The sequence below is a fragment of the Camellia sinensis genome, chromosome 12, assembly GCF_055761805.1.
Source record: "Camellia sinensis isolate YWXY chromosome 12, ASM5576180v1, whole genome shotgun sequence".
Taxonomy (NCBI): domain Eukaryota; kingdom Viridiplantae; phylum Streptophyta; class Magnoliopsida; order Ericales; family Theaceae; genus Camellia; species Camellia sinensis.
The window spans coordinates 78,257,604-78,271,134 of NC_138972.1; the positions used below are offsets into that span (position 1 = coordinate 78,257,604).

At 41.1% G+C, this 13,531-nt stretch overlaps 1 pseudogene; it reads left to right on the plus strand.

Moving 5' to 3' along the window:
* The first annotated feature begins 2,579 nt into the window (after positions 1 to 2,579).
* LOC145803687 (uncharacterized) lies at positions 2,580 to 11,835 on the plus strand (annotated as a pseudogene).
* The last annotated feature ends 1,696 nt before the right edge of the window (positions 11,836 to 13,531 follow it).

Sequence of the window (13,531 nt, forward strand, 5' to 3'; positions counted from 1 at the left end):
TGGGAATAATTCTATCCCAATTCCCTTTTGATTTTAGAGAATTCTAGCATCTTGGGTATTATTTAGATGTGTCCTATGTCTATAAATAGAGAAGCCTATTGATCATTAGGGTTATGTAGGATTCTAGAGAAAAGTTGAGAGAGGCAAGGAGAAGAGGTTTCTACCTTAACCATGAGCGGCTAATTTTCTTCTTCGAGATTGAGATGAAAACCTAATCAAGTAATTTGTAATTTTGTATTTAGATTCTATTTTTTATTTGGATTTGGATAATCGTTGTATTATTGTTTTAAATCTTTTATTCAAATAATATTTTTATTCAATTTATGTATTCGATTTCTGTGATTGAGAATGCATGATCATACAATTGTTTTACTTTTTGTGTATATTCAAACTGTGAGACGAGCCATGTTTAGGGGAGATGAGTTGTGTCGCAACCCTAGTTTAGTATGGATGAGTCATGTTGACCGAAAATGATTCATGCCTGTGATCTGATTATACTCATCTTCTTGAAGATGATATCAAGGCTTGTAACCACGATACATTGCTATTATCTAAATATTTGATTTATTGGAATTTAATATATTAATTACTTGTTATGAGATTAGAGGTGGATTCGAAACCTGAAATTATTTTCTACTTCAATTTTACGTCAATTTTTCATTTTTGTTTAATAATTATTTTTAGTTAATTTTATATTAAAATCAAAACATTCATTTGATTCAAATTAATTAAGAGTTGATTTTCTAATATATAAACACCTTACTCTTTTAGTCCCTATGGATCGATATCTGAATTTACCATTATTCTACGGAATTAAGGTTTAGTTTAGTTCTTTATTTTTGGTGTGAAAATGACCCATCACTTTTTGAGTGTGATTGAGGCCAAATTGTACGACACTGAGGCCGATAATTAGGATCTCTTAACTCTACTTGCCTGTCAAATTATATATTTTATGTCTGTTTAATGTCAATTAAGTTGGACATAGTGGGAGCATAAAAAGAGCAAAAATGTAGAAATTGTAGAGAAAAATGCTTCCCGCACGTGCAGCTCATTCATCACAGCCAAATAGAGCCTGAGAAAATTGCACATACGGAGGCCCATTCCCGCATGTGCGGAACCCTCGCCGCACGTGTGGTGGAATTCCTCGTACGTGCGATCGTACCTTGGGAAACATGCCTGATGTTTTGAATGTGGGGAAAATAACAGAGGTATAAAAAGACAGAAGAAAGGCTAGATTAGGGTTTTGAAAAATTCAAAAAGAATGGAGGGGCTAGGGCTTTGGAAAAGAGGATTTTCAAAGCTTCTAGGACAATTTTGATGGAGGCTTTTTCTTCTTCTATTTCTTCTCACGTCCTCATAAGTGGCTAGGCTCCTATTTCTAGGGTTTTGATGAAACCCTAGCCAAGTAAATAGGGTTTTCTTTTATATAATGGTTTGAATAGTTGTATGGTATTCAAGAAATTTTCAAATATATTTTTCATTATTTCTTCAAGTATTTTTTTTTTTTTTTTTGTGATTGTTGAATGCTTCTAATGCAATGGTTTTCTGTGCTTTCATATTCAAGGTATGAGACGAGTCATACTACGAGGGATGAGTCGTTTTGCTATCGTAGTTTAGAGCGAACAACTTGTACTACTTGAGATGGTTCGTGTTCATACATTGAATGTGATAATTTTCTTGATCAATACTTTGAACTTATAGTTGCGAAGTACTATTTAGTTCGAACTATAACATAATTGATTTTTAAATTAAAGTCTTGTTTATGTAACTAGTGGTAAATTTATTACCCTAGGTTTTTCCCAAAATCAGTAACTTCATCTTTACTTATAATTGCTAGTTTATTCACTTTGTTTAATTTAATTATCATTAGGTTATAAACAACCATCTCTTTCATCAAAAATTAATTTAGGAATTTAACAGTTAAATTAGTTTAATTTCCCTTTTGTTCCTGTGGATCAATACTTGGACTTATTGTTATTCTAAAGAATTTGGTATAGTTTATTGTTTATTTTTGGTGTGTGAAATGACCCACCAAATTTTGGCGCCATTTCCGGGGACTTATGGAGAAATTAATTAATTAATTTAAAGTTACATTCTTATTTTAATTTTAGTTTAGGATTTTATGCTTTCGTGCTGCTTAATGTGCAGAGTTTTTGCAAGTGGAGCTATCATTGGAGCGTAAGCGGAGCGCAACCGAGCTTTAAAAACACACTGCAACACTAAAGTGCTAAAAAAAAGAAGCAAATACTCGCAAACAAAGCACCAAAGTACTAAAAATAGAGAGCTCAAAGGGAGATTGGAGACAACGATCTACACGTCAAGTACCTGCAAGATAAGTAAAGCGTTTTCGTTAAACTGTTGTGAGTATTTTCTCCTTTGGTATTTTGCTTTCATAACTTAGTGCACATGAGTCGGAACTTTGTGTGTATATGTGTGAGTGGTGTATGCACTGGTGCCGTTCTTGTCGCCCTGAATTGTGGAGTTTGGACCTTGAACTAGAAAGGACTCTTAGGAACCTTAGAGCTTTTTCATGTGTTCCTAGGCTTAAATATCCATATCAATACTTCGAACCATTAGAGATGGCGAACCCGAATGTCCCGAATGGGCCTAACCAAACCCTTAAGGATTACTTCACACCAACTGCATGTACACCACCATCATGCATTCAGTTATCCGACACCACCGCTGCACATTATGAGATTATGTCCAACACCATCCCAATGCTCCCATCATTCCATGGACTAGCTCATGATGACCCTTACAAACATTTGCATGAATTTCTAGAAATTTTCTCTACAGTGAGGATCCAAAATTTCACCAATGAGGCCTTAATGTTGTCACTGTTCCTATTTTCACTAAAGGACAAAGCTAGACCTATTAATTCTGTCACAACATGGGACCAATTACAGCAGAAGTTTTTGGAGAAATACTTTCCCATTGGTAAGACTAACCAACTCAGGTGAGCCATCACCAATTTTGCTCAAATTGATAGCGAGTAATTTCATGAAACATGGGAAAGACTTCGTGACCTTGTCTAACAGTGCCCTCACCACCAAGTGTCTAATTGACAACTTGTTCAGACCTTTTACTATGGCTTAATTGAGTCTCACCGCCAAATGGTGGATTCTTCTTATGGTGGGACATTCATGTCGAAAAATGACGCCAAGGCATGGCAATTGTTTGAGAACCTAAGTGATAATTCCCTTCACCATTCCTCTGGAGCTCGGCAAGTCCAGCAACCTGTAGTTGGAGCCCCAAAAAGAGGGGGCATTTATGAGGTAGGGAAAAACCTAGAGTTAGCCCAACAAGTAGAGGCATTGTCTCGCAAAATGGACCAATTATTAGCTTCAAGAGATGCCCCTACACAACAAGTTCAGCCTCAATTTTACGAGACATGTGTATTTGTGCGAGCCCTGCTTATGACTTGAGTGAGTGCCCTTCGGCATCATAATTTTCAGAATTAGTCCAAGAGCATGTGAATGTTGCTTAAGGATTCTCCAAACCGAGTAATGACCATATATTCCAACACATATAACTCGGGATGAAGAAATCACCCTAATTTTTCATGGAGACCTCCTTTGCAAGGCACTTTTTACAATTCTCCACCACCAAGGCAAAATTTTAATAATTTTGCCAACCAATTTTCCTATCGACCACCACAACCTTACTGGCAACCACAACCCCCGACTGTTCCTCAAGGCAACTCGGCCTTTGAGACTCCGATGTTGGAAGCTCTCTCAGAGCTTAAGGGGTTAGCACCAGTAGTTCACTCCCATACTCACTCCATTGCCAAACTAGAGACCCAATTAGGTCAAATGGCTAATAGCATGAATATGAGAGAGGAAGGAAAATTATCGAGTCAGACTATGGCCAACCCTAAGGGTTAATATGGCGCAGAGGGGTCAAGTGGGAATGAAAAACACCATGAACAGGTGCAAGTGGTGATCACTTTGAGAAGTGGGAAGGAGTTAGAGTCTCGGCCAGTTGCATCTAATGCAACTAGGGCAAAGAAGACCACAGTGAGAAACCCAATGAGAACAAGGGTGAAGGAGAAACACATAAGGGGGATGACTTAGTCCTTAGTATTACACATGTGCCTAAGGCACCCTTTCCCCAATGCCTTGATACACCGTCCCCTTTTAATAAGAAGACGACATCCATGGAAGCAATGATGGAGGCTTTTAAACAAGTAAAAATCAACCTTCCCCCATTGGAGGAAATTAAGTAAGTACCTTCCTATGTTAAATTTTTGAAGGACCTTTGTACGCAAAAGTGTAAATCTAGGACACATGTGTCCCAAAAGGTCATTCTCACGGAGCAAGTAAGCTCCATCTTATTGAGTGACACGCCCCCTAAGTTGAAAGACCAGGGTGCCCTAACCATTGCATGCATTATAGGAGACCATTTCATTAATAGGGCCTTGTTAGATTTAGGGGCTAGTGTCAATTTGTTGCCATACTCTGTGTACAAGGAATTCAGGCTTGGCGAGTTGAAGCCTACTACTATCACACTCCTTGTGTAATTTGTGTAATGCAACGAAGGCTTAATCCCAATATGAAAGAGGTAGTATAAAAAAAAAACGTGTTGAAATTGTTAGGTGCAGATATTATATACCCCATCTCGAATAGCAAGTGGGTGAGTCTCACACAAGTGGTGCCCACGAAATAGGGCATCACTGTTGTTGAGAATGAGCAAGGAGAGTTAGTTCCCATACGAACCACTACTGGGTGGCGAGTGTGCATTGGTTATCGGAGACTAAATTCCATGACTAGGAACGACCATTTTTTATTGCCATTTATTGACCAAATTCTGGAGAGGTTAGCAGGGCAGGGCTTCTATTGCTTTCTCGATGGTTACTCGAGGTATAATCAAGTTCCAGTGTACCCCGCTGACCAAGAAAAGACCACATTCACTTGTCATTTTGGCACTTTTGCTTATAAACGCATGCCCTTTAGGCGATGTAATGCATCAGCGACTTTTTAACGGTATATGATGGCCATTTTCTTGGATATGGCGGATAAATCTTTAGAGGTTTTCATGGATGATTTCTCGATGTTTGGATCATCTTTTGAGGAATGCCTTAGAAATTGGACTAGAGTGTTGGAACGATGTACTGAGGCAAACCTAATTTTGAGTTAGCAAAAGAGTCATTTTATGATTCGTGAGGGTATAGTGTTGGGACACATTGTGTCCCCTCAAGGTATAGAGGTAGACAAAGCTAAGGTTGACCTCATTGCAGGCCTTTCTCAACCCATTTCTGTGCGTCAAGTTCGATCTTTCCTAGGGCATGCAGGTTTTTATAGTCGATTCATCAAATACTTTAGAAAAATATCTCGCCCTTTGTGTAATTTACTTGCTAAGGAAGCACCTTTTATCTTTAATGATGCATGTTTAAAAGCTTTTGAAACCCTTCTAGCGACCCTTACTATCGCTCCAATTATGAAATCATCGGATTGGTTGCTCCCTTTTGAAATCATGTGTGATGCCTTGGACTATGCTATCGAGGCTGTGTTGGGCCAAAGGGTGAATCGACCACTCTATGCTATTTATTATGCTAGTTGCACAATTGAATTACACTACCACCGAGAAAGAGTTGCTAGCTGTGGTTTTTTCCTTAGATAAATTTTGGTTCTATTTCCTAGGTTCCAAGGTCATAGTCTTCACTGATCACACCGCTTTGAGATAACTATTATGGAAGAAAGAGACCAAACCTAACTTGATTATATGGATTTTATTGCTTTAGGAATTTGACTTAGAGATCCGAGACAAGAAGGGATCTGAAAACATGGTGGTGGATCACCTCTCCCGAGTCCTTGTTGAGCACACGAGTGACCCTTTAACTTTGCATGATTCATTCTCAACAAACAAATTCTTGTGGTGTCACGAGCGAAGCCCCCATGGTTTGCTCACATAGTGAATTACTTAGCGGTTGGGCAAATTCCTAAAACTTGGTCTAAGCAAGACAAAGACCGATTTTTCTCACAGGTCAAACACTATTGCTGGGAAGACCCGAAATCGTTCAAGTATTGTTTGGATCAAGTGATTCGGCGTTGTGTGCCTGAGAGTGAAACCCATAGCATTCTCACCTTTTGTCATTCTCACCTTTTAACTCTGAGAAGGTATGCTGCCCCGGTAAACCCGAGTTAGTCCGATAAGCCCGATCGGGATGATAAAGGTGGACTTGTCATGCCATTAATTAAATTAAGAAGAAAACTCGAGGTAATTATCACTAGAATTCCGAACCACCTATCCTAGTAAATAACATCTTTTTTGTTTTATCGAATCGCTTGCTAACTGCTAACAGAGTAGGAACAGATTAGGTTGGTATTGTTCCTAAATAGAGGGCTGGTCCCCGTAGGGGCCTCTTTCCTCTGAGCTGGAATAGGGGTAAAAGAAACAAGTTGGCTCCTTGCCAGGCATAAATAGAGGCATTCCTCGAGTGATTTCCAGCTTCTTCCTGTGGATTCCCTACCCCTATAAAGTAAGGGGAAAGGGTACGGGACTAAAGCCAAAGCATTTTTTCCTTCTATCGTGCATATCTATGCGGCTCCCGACTCTAGTTCTTTCATTTGAAGGTTCTTCTCGATCTGGCTAGACGCCCTTCCCTATGGAGGTTCTGTGTAGGATTTCAATCTGAGATTCCGACTGTGAAAACAAATCAGACTCTAGGTAGACTCTAGGTATAGCGTTGCGTCTGCATCGTATGATTAGTTGAATTAGTACGATCTAGACTCTTGGAATGGGGCGCAGGAAAAGAAAACCTACTTTTGAAGCAAGAAACAGATGCACGCTGCGGGTAAGTAAGAGAACCTCTTTGACTACCTCTTATAAATAGATCTGGGGTTGGCGAACCCTTTGCTCAACGTCGAAGTAAAAAGAAGGTGCATACGTATCTAGTCTAGCCTAACAAAATTGACTATACTGAGAGTAAGGAGTATATATCTCCCATTTTTTAGTAAGGCTAAGCCCCAATAAGGATAATTTGGTGTCTTTCTGGTCGGTATAGGGCTAGTCCCTGAAAATGCTTCCTCATGGTTTCGTTGGGGTTTTCTTTTTCTTTTTCACCTTCTTTTCGCCCGATTAAAACTTACCTTTGACTGCTTCTATTCCCCTATTTAACTACTTTCCCTATTTGCTTACGGATTTGCTTAACGAACACTTCCCTCAGGCTGGTTATTCCCTGCTTGACAAAGAGAAGGAAAAGTACTTTCAGATAAGAGTTTACTAGATAGCACTGGAAGCGAATCGCTATCGTATCTCTAAAAGGAATGACGGGATTCCATCGAACGGAAAGCCTTCTTACGCCTTATTAGCGAGAGTTTTGACTGGCAGTAGTACCTACACCAACCAGAGGAGCGCTTTAACAGGACTTATGTTTCCCATAGATCGAAGCCCTCACCCGGAATAGGAACTAGGACCTTCGAAGGGGAACTACTGACCCACCTACATCCCCTCCCTAACGCCGCGAATAACCAGGATTTATCTTATTGCCATCCACAGAGCCCGGACTAGGAACATCTATGGCACCGGAACCGGATGCAGCGGCATCTGAACCAGGAACCAGTGATTCAGAAGCTAGCCTTTCACCCTATCCAATAACCCCGGAGAAGAACCAAACATCTCAGTCTCAAGTTCCTCTGCTGGCCCACCTCATTTTCTTTCTCCTCCATCCGCTTCGCTGCCAGGCAGCATTCAAAGTCCAATAAACCAATTCCTTTACCTGTATTCGTATCCTTGCCAGTTAACGGGAACTACCAAACCCAGCTCTCCCGATCTCTCTCCCAATGGAAGGAGGTGACCCAATAGAACATCTTTCGAAGGTAAGATACAAAGCATCCATCAAAAGGACTTGGGGGGTGGGGAATAGGAGGGTAAGAAATAGCTGACTAGAGCCATTAGGCATCATCTCAATCTCTGGATCCAAAGGAATCGCAGCTCTCCTCCACCTCCTTCTCAATCTTTTGATTCTGATGCTTCCAGCAAAAGGTCAGGGAGAGGAAATGAAGCTCTATCTTCCTTGCTTGCTTTCATTAGCATACTTTCTCATAACAACTAGAGTGAAGTGCTTAGTAGAGAAGCTAAGCTTCCTCGCCTTGCTTAGAGCTTTCATTGTTAGCTTGTCTTATAACTTGCCTACCGGAGCAGAACCACTAGCATTATTAAAGAGCGAGAAGTGCCTTGCATGCTATGCTTCCTTTCTTGCTTGCCTCTCTGGCTTATAGATGGAATTAAGGAGAGCTTGTCTCTCTTGCTTGGAATGAGCTAGCCTTACTTATGCTTAGGCATTCTTGACTTACCTGACAACTCGCTTGAAAGAGCATACTTAAGAATCACAACTCCATTTCTTAGGCATTATTGTGTTTATTATATTGCTTACTTAAGAATCCGTACTAGCATGAATTAGCTCCCTTTAGCCTTTAGAATCAAATCACTACTAGCTATCAGTGCTTGCTTAGAGCTTAGCTTACGAGTCTCCCTAACTCTGATTCTCTGTATAATAGATATATCATCAGGTTATCCTTATGGATTATTGTTCTTCCAGGTATGCTAGTCTTCCTCGTAGAATGAGCCCCCGTAGGCTTTGTTTCTCGCTTCAAGTTATAGCTTGCTTGATTGCATACAGGAATTGAACTATAAGGCTATAAGTGCTTGCTGTCTTATCGCTTCGCTCGCTTTTGTTCTCAATAATTCATATATAGATATAAAAGTTGCTGTTCTCTTTCATAGCTCAAGCTTGTTGGCTGGACCCAGTCTGTTGACCCTGGCTTGGCTTGAAGGCCTGCTTTTTCTTTTGCTCATAGGTAGGGGTTTAGTCCTTGAAAGAGACCTTGTTGATGAAGCTAAAGTGATTTGATGTCAGATGCCGCCAACCCCCGTTTTGCCTATATAACCCCAGCCTTAAATTCGATCTTGAGAAAGAAACCCTTGGTTCAAAGTTGAGGATTCAGAGTAGATCAACTCCAGGTTCCGTAGCTTCTATAAAGTAAGATCTTCACAATCCGGTTGACTCATTCATAAGAGATAGGAACGCACAAGCACAGGCGAGAGGGAAGATTACCTTCTGACAAGGGATTGGCTAAGATTTGAGATTTTCTTTTGTCTCTCCCATTTCTGTGACCAAAATCGCTTTGACTTATTCGACTAGACAGGGAAGGTTTGTCCCTTCTCCACTGGAAGAAAGTAGATGAACACGTAGGGCGAATGAATCAAAGAAAGGGAAACTTCTCCATCCCAGAAAGCGGAGTGACTTCTTGAATCTTTGAATAGAGAGCCCCATTAACCAGACAAGCTGGAGGAGACAAGCTACCTCACAGAAAGGATGACGAAGGGCCAGTTGACGCAGCAAGCTAGAGCTATGAAACCGCCTCTTTCTCATTTAACTTGTCGGATTATGAATGAGATATTCAGACGTCAGCTTGAAGGCTACGATTCCATTCTTCTATCTAGGTTCCTTGTTGCAAGGCCGGGTTTAGGCGGGCCTTTGAAACTGCCCATAATGGGGGGACCTAATGAGATGCCTTAAAGTCGAGGGTTGGATAAGCAAACCCGGCCAAAGAATCACTATTTCGATTGAAGCTCTGCCGCGGTGACCAAATTATCAAATTCTCATATACAGATAAGCAAGAATGCCCTTTCTGATAGGGCTGCGTCCTCACGAATGCCAAACTTCGTAGCTCAGCTCATCTGGGATGACCAAGCTCCAGGGAGGTTTTGGGTTCTGGGGTTGGAGATGAAGTCAAATCCGAGTTGGATCGGCTTGGATGGGAATTTCGAACTCTAAGAAAGGCAAGGCAAAATGCCAATTCTTTCGAGAATCCTTCATCAAAAGCCTTGTTTTGGGCATAACAAGCCCTGCCAACCGTTGACTGGCATCTCACTCTATCGAGGAACCCTGTTTGGCTTCAATTGAGCGATTTCAGCAATCCAAGCGGCGGGTGGAATGAGTTCCTTTCCAAACTTGCTCGCTTTGCTGGTTTTAGGCTCTGAAATCGATGTTGTTGGATGCTAATGGTAGGGAAAGCAACGAGGAATTCCAAAGTGGAAAGGAAAAGGGCAGTTCCAAACGAAGGACCCAGTCTCCAGGGGCAAGCTTCCCAGTGTCCAAGTGTCAAGTCTCGAGGGCTTGTGTCCGCCCAAAGGTGCTTTTTTTCTTGTTTGCCTTTCCTTGTAATGAACCGAAAGGTGAGAGGCAGGGCTCGGTCTCAAGGTTCAAAGTCACTAGTCAATCCAACTGCACGAGTGAAAGGCGAAAGCCAGATTACGTGCAACTAGGTGTAACGTGTCAAAGGTCACCGAGTCGTCGGAAAGGGGAATAGGTTGTTTTGCGCATCCAACAACTAAAAGAGTTTGCGGAGAAGGGTTGAGTTGCGTAATAGCAGATTCGTAGGTAAATAAATCATTGGATTTGAAATCGAACTCTCCCCCTTGGGCGGATAGGAATTTAGATTTTCAATGGTCTGCTATTCTCTCCTCGTGATCGAAGCTGACCCCAGAAGTTGGGTATTCCTTCTTAAGAGGACACTAAACCTCTCAATCTTTCAAGATTCAATCTTTCCCTTTCCCTCGATCTTGGTCCGAGGGAATCGCTCTTATAGTAGGAGGTTGACTATGTCCCCAACTTCTCTTTATTAAGAGACTCGGTTGTGTACTATAATTATAATAAATAGATTGCACCCCAAGCGCGGATCCCAAAGAAAGCAGTTGGCTCTTCTTGGCGTAAATGCGTGAGCAGCGTTAGTTGTTTTGTTCATATCTTGTGCACGATAGTAAAGCGTTAGACGTCAAGAATAAATTTAGTGGATGGTTTTGTGCAAGCAAGGATCGTCGTTTGGCGTTTTAGTTGACGGTTAGAAATAAGATCTAGCAATCTGGTAGTTCTTGTAAGCCAAGCAGCTATCGAAGAGCGTAGGAGAGAGATCAAAGAGTAGTCATCTCGTAACAGATATCCTTAGCAGGGGATTCCTTCCTCTCTAGGACCACCCTGATCTACGCTCATCCCTTCTTTCCTTCTTCCTAGGAGCTAAAGGTCTTATTCCCTTAAGCAGTCTGTACGCGCTAGGTACTGTCTTCAAGTGCCTCTTACAACCCGGACGCTTCTCCTAGTGATGTTAATATCATTCTCTCATCCTATAGTTCTTATTAGACTCCAAGATCTCAATAGCGGCCATTTCTGTGGACAGAAAACGACCGCCAAGGTTTTACAATGTGGGTTCTACTGGCCGTCTATCTTCAAAGATGCCCTAATTTCTGTAGTGCTTGTGTGTGTTGTCAACGAATGGGCTCTATGTCACGACAAGACATGATGCCGATGACCCTATTTTGATTGTTGAGATTTTCGATGTTTGAAGCATTGATTTTATGGGTCCATTTCCACCATCTTTTGGATTTGAATACATTTTGGTGGTCGTGGACTATGTCTCCAAGTGGATTGAGGTAGTGGCCACCAGAATGAATGACCACAAAGTTGTGGTTAAATTCCTCCATGAAATCATTTTCTGTTGTTTTGGGTTCCCACGTGCCATAATTAGTGACAGTGGCAAACATTTTTGCAACCGATTTTTTGAGGCATCGGTGCACAAATAGATGATCACTCACAAAGTTGGCACTCCTTATCATCCCCAGACTAGTGGTCAAGTAGAGGTTTCTAATAGGGATGTCAAACACATCCTCGAGAAAACTGTGAGGCCCGATAGGAAAGATTGTTCCACTAGGTTGGTTGATGCACTTTGGGCTTATCGCATTGTATATAAAACACCCATTGGGATGTCACCATATAGGATTGTTTTCGAGAAAGCGTGCCATCTCCTTGTTGAGTTAGAACACCGGGCTTTGTAGGCCATTAAGAAGTTCAATTTTGATATGGCCAAAGCTGGTGACCATCGAAAACTCCAACTCAATGAGTTAGAGGAGCTTCGCAATGATGCATATGAGAGCTCCAAAATTTACAAGGCTACGACTAAGGCACTTCATGATAGACACATTTCTTGTAAGTCCTTCGAGCCTCACTAAAAAGTGTGGCAATCCAATACCAAATTGCTGTTGTTCCCAGGTAAACTCCGGTCTTGGTGGGATGGTCCAAATGAAGTTATTGAAGTATTTTCGCATGGGGAGATTGAGATTAAAAATCCACAAGATGGTACGACCTTCAAGGTAAATGGCTAAAGATTGAAACATTATGTGGATGTGTAGACACCCCATTTTTGACCGTCCTTAAGACTTGGACGTCATCACTTGTGTACTCGATGATTGTGCTTGTTTGTGTTTGTCTTGAGTGCCCAAAGTCCTTGGTGGAACGCCTTGTCTTTGAGCCTCTAAACCTTTTTGTTTTGTGCTTATTTTTGGGCCAAAACCTTGTTGCCTCTTGCCTGGAAGGGGGAGGGAACTTGTCGGCCAGTCCTAGGCTTTTTCGGCCACTAATTGTGCTTGTCGGCCACTTGTGGTGGCCGACGGCCACTAATGGTGGCCAGTCGGCTACTAATGGTGGCCGATGGCCACTAATATTGGCAGACAACCATTTGTCTCCTTTTTTAGATATTTGTTTGCCAGTTGTGCCAATTGTTGTTCACTGAAGTGCATCTCCATACACGTGTATGGTAGGATGATTTCAAGCTTCAACCTTGGTTTTCTATATATAGGGGGTGCTCTCCCCTATTTAGAGAGGTTAGACATTTTAGAACAAAATTTTCTCTCTCTCTCTCTCTCTCTAGGATTCTCTCTCTCTCTCATATTGTTTTGTGCTTTGTAGTTAGTTTTCTCTACACTTTTGCACACTAACCCTTAACCAAACTTGACCACCTTGGAGCTGAGGTCCCTTGGAGCCTAGTTTGAGCTTTGGAAGGAGGTTTGAGCCTGAAATTGTGGCTGTTTTGTGCTATGCTTCAAAGGTAGAGAACTTACTTCATTTAAGCTTATTGTGTACCCTTGTTTTGCGATTCTTTTGTATTGTTTTTTAGCTGGTTTTCAACTACAAAAAAACCTGATTTTTTAGGCTTAACATGATGGTTTGAGGTTATTTTGTGTTAAGAGGTGATCCACCCTTCTTGTTGCTTAATTATGTAAACTTTTGCACCATCTTTTAGCATATTCAAATCAAACTTTTTGGGCCTTTAAACCACTGAAATTTAGAGTTATTTCAGTGGCAAAAACCTTGTTTTGAAGCCCAAAATTGGAGGGGGTAACCACCCCTCCTTGTGTCTTGTTTGCATTCCTAGATAGCTTAACATGTGAGCATGTTTTTCTAGCATTTTGTATCTTAATCTCAGCATGTTTTTGCTACTATTTTGACTGGTTTCAGCTCTATTTTGAGCTGGTTTGGTCCTTTGAGGCTTGTATTGTGTGGTTGTAGTGTAAAGAGGCTTCACTAGCTTAATATTTTAGGCTTTTAAACATGAATTATATGAGTTGCTTGCATGTTTTAGTGTCATTTTGTACTCCATTTCAACACTAAAATCTCTGCAATCTCCCTCTATTCTTCACTCTTTCATTTATTTTGAAAGTGACTTTGAACCCCTTGTTGGCTTAAGTGTGAAAT